This window comes from Pinus tabuliformis, chromosome J, assembly GCF_031772625.1.
Source record: "Pinus tabuliformis cultivar Carrire ecotype Pingquan chromosome J, CPIR1, whole genome shotgun sequence".
Taxonomy (NCBI): domain Eukaryota; kingdom Viridiplantae; phylum Streptophyta; class Pinopsida; order Pinales; family Pinaceae; genus Pinus; species Pinus tabuliformis.
In genome coordinates, this window is record NC_142295.1 from 782,908,915 (window position 1) to 782,915,037 (window position 6,123).

Below are 6,123 nucleotides of genomic sequence, written 5' to 3' on the forward strand. Positions count from 1 at the left end.
GTATTCAACAGTTCACTGTGATTAATTTCAACTTCACCAGAATAAAAAGGAACTAAATTCAAGCCTACACCTTTTGAATTTGAAGTGGATACCTTCATGAAAATATCAATGTCTGGATCTGGTTTCACCCCTAGTCGCTTCTCTCGCCTGGAAAGCTCACTCAATACATCTGCAGCCGAGATGAGAGGCTATTTTTATGTTTCTGCTTAACAAACTAAGAATGACCTAGCATTCAGCTTAGAAAATATACCAGATCTTCAACCAACGCCTTGGCAACGAGCTGAGAAATCGAAAGTTTCTCTGCCTGTCATTTCTCCCATATGCATGCTGACTTATGTAAGTAGAGGTCTTCTGTGCACATCATGCTGACTTATGTAAGTAGAGGTCTTCTGTGGCACAAACTCATTCATGGCATGTCCATTATACTTGAATTCTCCATGGACCTTATTCGTGCAGAATACAAAGTATTTATTTATTTCAAAAAATGGTGTATCTCAAATGAAGTTTAAGCTTGCTTTTACATAAATAAATAGAATTATTTAGCCCATAATTCTTATTATACTTGCTTCCAGGTAGGTTATATTGTAATCAGTTTCAAATTGTTTTGACTTCTTAAATTTTTTAAAAAATCTATAAATTTCACTAATGTTTTTCAAAATTATAATATTAAAACAAATATTTTGAATAAAATTTTTAAATTAAAATTTATCTTTTTCTATGGGTCAATGCATAAGATGTAACTAATCTAATAGGGTTTATATATATATATATATATAGAATAGTTGAGTTTTCTCAAAGGGAAATGTCTTAAGGCGTAATTAGTCAACAATAACATAATAGATAATCACATGCCATTCATTAACATAAAATGTTGTGTGATAATGTAGAGTTAATATGCCTAGCATTGATAAAGACCGAATTAATTTATATTAAACCCATTATGTAAAATTCATGAGATTAACAAAATTGATAACTATGTGCCATTCTCTCAAATAAAATGTTTAGTTCTTAAAATGAGGGCTGAAACTTATAATCTGAAAGTAGCAACTCACGGGTGAGCAAGCTGCACCTGGAGACTACCCAAGCAGAGAATGATCTATTCAATTAATCATAAAATTAGAAATATATAAGTTTACATCAATTTAGAGAGATTAGAATTGACCCCTAGAAAATAGGAATTAATCCTAATCTAGGACACTCGTACAAGTGAGAAACAAACTCTCTCCAATAATACAATATTCTCCATTATTTTCAACTCTCCCCCTTAATGGAGAAAGGGTTCACTTGTACTCCTAACATCTCCCTAAACATTTTAAATTTAATACTCCCAAGGAGCTTGGTAAAAGTATTTGCTGCATTATCACAAGTATTACAATATTCAATAAAAACAAATTTAGACTCAACCTTCTCCCTAACAAAGTGAAATTGAGTATCAATATGTCGTGTGTTTTTGGGAAACACATGGTTGTTCATTGGTTTGATTGAGCTTTAGTTGTCACATCTGATTATGCTAGCATCTTTTTGTTCTTCTCCAAAATCATTGTGAAGTCTTATCAACCAAATTGCCTCACAAGTGGTTGCACACACTACTTGATACTTTGCTTCTGCAGAAGATAAGTATACAATATTTTGCTTCTTGTTTCTCCAAGCAGTTACCCCAATGCTCATATCAAAAGCATAACTTGTTATGGATCTTCTATCATCCAAATTTCCTTCCGAGACTGAATCTAAAAAACCTGTCAAATTAACATCAGAAGAATAAGCGTACTTAATACCAAAATCAATGGTTCCTTGAAGGTATATGAAGACAAATTTTGCTACCACACAGTCATTCTCAAGAGGTTTTGACATGAATTGACTTAAAACACTCACTGAAAATGCTAAGTCAGGTCTAGTTGTAGTCAAATAAATCAGACTCCCAACTAGCTATCTATATAATGTGGCATCCACCTCTTTAGAATCATCATCATATTCGAAGTTTAGGATTCTATTGCAAAGGCACTCAAGTAGCTTTGCACTGCTTCATTTTGAACTTTTTTAGTAATCCTCTAACATACTTTCCTTGAGTGAGAAAATTCTGACTAGAGTCCCTCCAAACTTCCAAACCCATACAATAATGCAATTCTCTGAGGTCTTTCATTTAAAAAACTTGTGACATCTACACATTGACTTCCTTAATCAATTCATTAGCATTTCTAGTGATAATTATATCATCTACATATAAAGAAATCCAAAACAATTTGCCCCTTTTCATCAAACACAGTATATAGATTTGGGTCATTTTTGCTCCTTTTATAACTATGTTGCAAGAAAAAGGAGTCAATTTTTTCATACAATGACATGGGTGCTTGTTTCAATCCATATAATGCCCTCTTTAATTTGTAAACTAAATGTTCATGCCTCTATTTGATTATCCCTTTAGGTTGTTTTGAATATACCTCTTCTTTCAATTCTCCATTTAGGAAATCATATTTCCCATCTAGCTAGTGTAAACTCCAATGATACTTTGTAGCTAAAGCTAGTAACATTCTAATATTGTTGAACTTAGCTACAGGAGCGAAGGTCTCCTCATAATCAATTCTTTCTTTTTGTGAGTAACCTTTAGCTACCGACCTAGCTTTAGATTTGTCTACACTACCATCTGATTTGAACTTAGGTTTATATAACCATTTACAACCTATATTCTTTCCCTTCTAGCAGTGCAATTAAAGCCCAGGTTTTGTTTTTAATTGTTGACTCATATTCTTCTTTCATGGTTTCCCTCCATTCATCATGTTTACTCATTTCATTGGGCTCAAAAACATTTAAGATACTGGTTATAAGAGCATGATCTCTATACGTTGCTGGTAATTGAGCCTACCTACCCGATCTCCTTGGTGATGGACTTGGCTCAAATATGTTTTTCTCACTCCTTAGTGGACTTGGATTGTTGACTGTACCTACATCACTTGATTCTTCTTTTTGATGCTACTCTTGCTTCACATGGTTGTCTTTAATTTCCTCTTTGTTGTCTTCAATCAAATAAGCCTTGTGCCGCTCCTCATAACCTTTGTCTCTATTCCCTTCATCAACCTTCTCATGGAATATAACATTCATACTTGCAAGCACCTTGTGAGTAGATGGATTAAACATTTTGTAAGCTTTAAACTCAAAAGAATACCCTGCAAATATGCATTTTGTGACGTTAGCATCAAATTTCCCCCTATCCTCCTTATATGTGCAAAATATTTCGAACGAGATACTCTTAAATAACTAACTGCAAGCTTAAAACCATATAAAGCCTCAAATGGAGTCTTAAGATCAAGGCTCTTTGTTGGACTCCTATTCTTTAAATAGACTGCAGTATTAATAGCTTCTGCCCAAAATCCATTAGCTAGGTTCTTACCTTTCAACATGCTACGTGCACACTACACCAGAGTTTCGTTCTTCCTCTTTGCAACCTCGTTTTTCTGTGGAGTGTGGGGTACTATAAATGGTCGAATTATTTCATGCTCTCTGTAATATTTGATAAAGTTTCCATGAATTTATTCTCCCCCTTGATCTGAAAGGAGAATTTTGTTGACCTTACATGTCTCTTTTTCAACCATACTTCTAAATTCTTTAAAATATTCAAAAGTATGACTTTTGTTTTTGATAAAATATACCTAGGTATATCTTGTGCAATCATCAACAAAAAATAAAAAATAATATGCTCCTCTTAATGATCTTGTCTGCATCATTCCACGTATATTAGTTTGCACAAGTTCAAGGATATCTCGCTTTATTCTATTTAAACTTGAGGGAAATTCATCCATGTGCATATTTCCAAGTGCACATCCTTCACAATTGACATGTGCATTTTTTAAAACAGGGAATCTATTAACCATACCTTGTTTTAGGAATAAGTCATGAAGATTGATCTGTTTGAATATTTTATGCCAAATATTCTCTAATGTAATCGTAGTTGAAGTCAAAGCTTGTTGTGGAACACTTGTAACATTAAACTTGTACAAGCCTCCAACCTGTATTTGAGATGCAATCAGTTTCTGTTTATCCAAAAAATCCTCTATGACACAGGAGCGGATTGATAGTCTGGCTAAGCTGACTGAGAAGCTGCATTCTCAGAATGATATATTGATTAAGATGAATCAGGAGCAGCGGGATCAGGATCAGATGAAACAGGGGCGGATTGATGGTCTATCTAAGATAGGTTTTAAAAAACACTACCTTCAACTTCTAATCTACAATCATAGAGATAGAGATCAAATTATTTTGAATTCCTAGTACATACATCACATTCTAGATGTGCCTGATATTTCCATCACAATATAACAGGAATGTCTCCATACCCTTTAATTTGGTAGGCTATGTCATCAACAAGGTAGATATTAGCACCACTGTTGGTTTCTTTAAAAATTTCAAACCATTTCTTATTACCTGTCATGTGAGTGGATTCTCCAGAATCCACAAATTAGGTTTATGCCTCATCAATCTCAGCAGTAAGAGCAGAATCAGACACAAACAATTTGAGGTCATGATTTTGATCTTCATTAGCAAAATGCCCTGTATGTTTCTTTGTCTGTGTCTGGCTTCGTCGGCCTTCTTTTTATAGCAATGTTTAACAATGTGATCAGATTTACCACAATAAAAACACTTGATTCATGAATCAATTCTGGTCGAAGACATATCTTGAAGTGGATTTCTCTAGGATGTACCACTGCCTTTCTGTCCTACTCCTCGTTTCCCTCTGAAAGGCTTTTTCTTTTCCATCAAGGCGAGATCTGCATTCTGAGACTTCATATTCATCCACCTCTCTTCTTCTTGCATCAAGGTCCCTGCCAATTCTTTGAAATTAGGGGCTTTCTCCCTTGCTTTTAGCCCTATAATAAACATCTGATAATCAGTATTCATACCATTCATGGTAATCATGACAAGATAAGTGTTTGACACTTTCTCCCCTATATCGCCTAGCTTGTCTCTCAGCTCTTTGATCTGAGAGATGTATCCAAAAACTAATTCATTCTCCTCCATTATGATGGAGAGAATCTTACTCTTCAACAAGAATAAGTGTTTTTTATTCTTTATCTCATACAGATCCTTGAGAGTCACCCAAATATCATTTGCAGATTTTCATTCCCTAATGTGAGGGATAATGCAGTCTTTCACTAACAATTTCAACAACACCTTCGATTTTTTCTCCCTCTTCTCCCAATCCTAAATTGTTGTAATTGTTCCACCTCTAGCTATAGTTAGCTTTGCTTCATCCCCATTTGTAATTGCCCAAGCACTTTTCCCCTCAAGCAATGTGTGTAATTTAAATTTCCAATTTGAATAATTTGACCCATTGAGCTTATGATTATTCATTGTGACCTGATCGATGTATGGATCTACCTCAAGATTCTCAAACTCCAACCGTTGATCTGGCCAACAATAAAAATTACATAGGTGATCTTGAAAAAAAATAGGAAAAACGTACCAGAGGGGAAAATATCTCAGGCAATCTCCACGACTCAGCTTCTTATTCGATCCTCAATAGGATATCAACAACGATCTCCCAACCAATCAACAGGATATATGCATCCATGGTCTACACAAACCCAAATTCGAGTCAATCCACAACGATCAATCCACACAACTGATCTAGAACCTGATCCACTCTACTAGTGCCGATTTACAGTGTCAGATCCATGCTTTCTTCCCATGCTACCAGAGATTTCTCTAAGGAAAGGGTGATCAACGCATTTTTCGACCCTAAATTCCTCATTGTTCCCTTATTTAGCCAACGTGGGAAAGAGGGAAAAAATCAGCGCCACTACAATTTTGGACAAGAGAAGAAATTCAACCTCTCTTCAATCACAAAGGCTCCATGCTTCAGCCACTAAGGCTCACAACGCGCCCAGCCACCACAGCTCTCGATTTAATCAACCACCAAGGCTCCACTGATGCCACTAATGCTCTCCAGCCACTAAGGCTCCACTACTGCCTCTAAGGCTCCACTGCTTCCACTAGGGCTCTCCATGCACTACGACTCCACTGTTTCCACTTAAGCACTCCAACCACTAAGGCTCTCGATTCTTCCACTAAGGTACTCCAACCACTAAGGCTCTCAATTATGAGACTAAGGCACTCGAGCCACTAAGGTTC

The 6,123-nt window shown here is 35.7% G+C and overlaps 1 pseudogene; it reads right to left on the reverse strand.

Moving 5' to 3' along the window:
- Positions 1–5,010, reverse strand: part of LOC149229048 (ABC transporter G family member 39-like) — a 102,724-nt pseudogene extending 97,714 nt beyond the window's left edge.
- Positions 5,011–6,123: the final 1,113 nt, after the last annotated feature.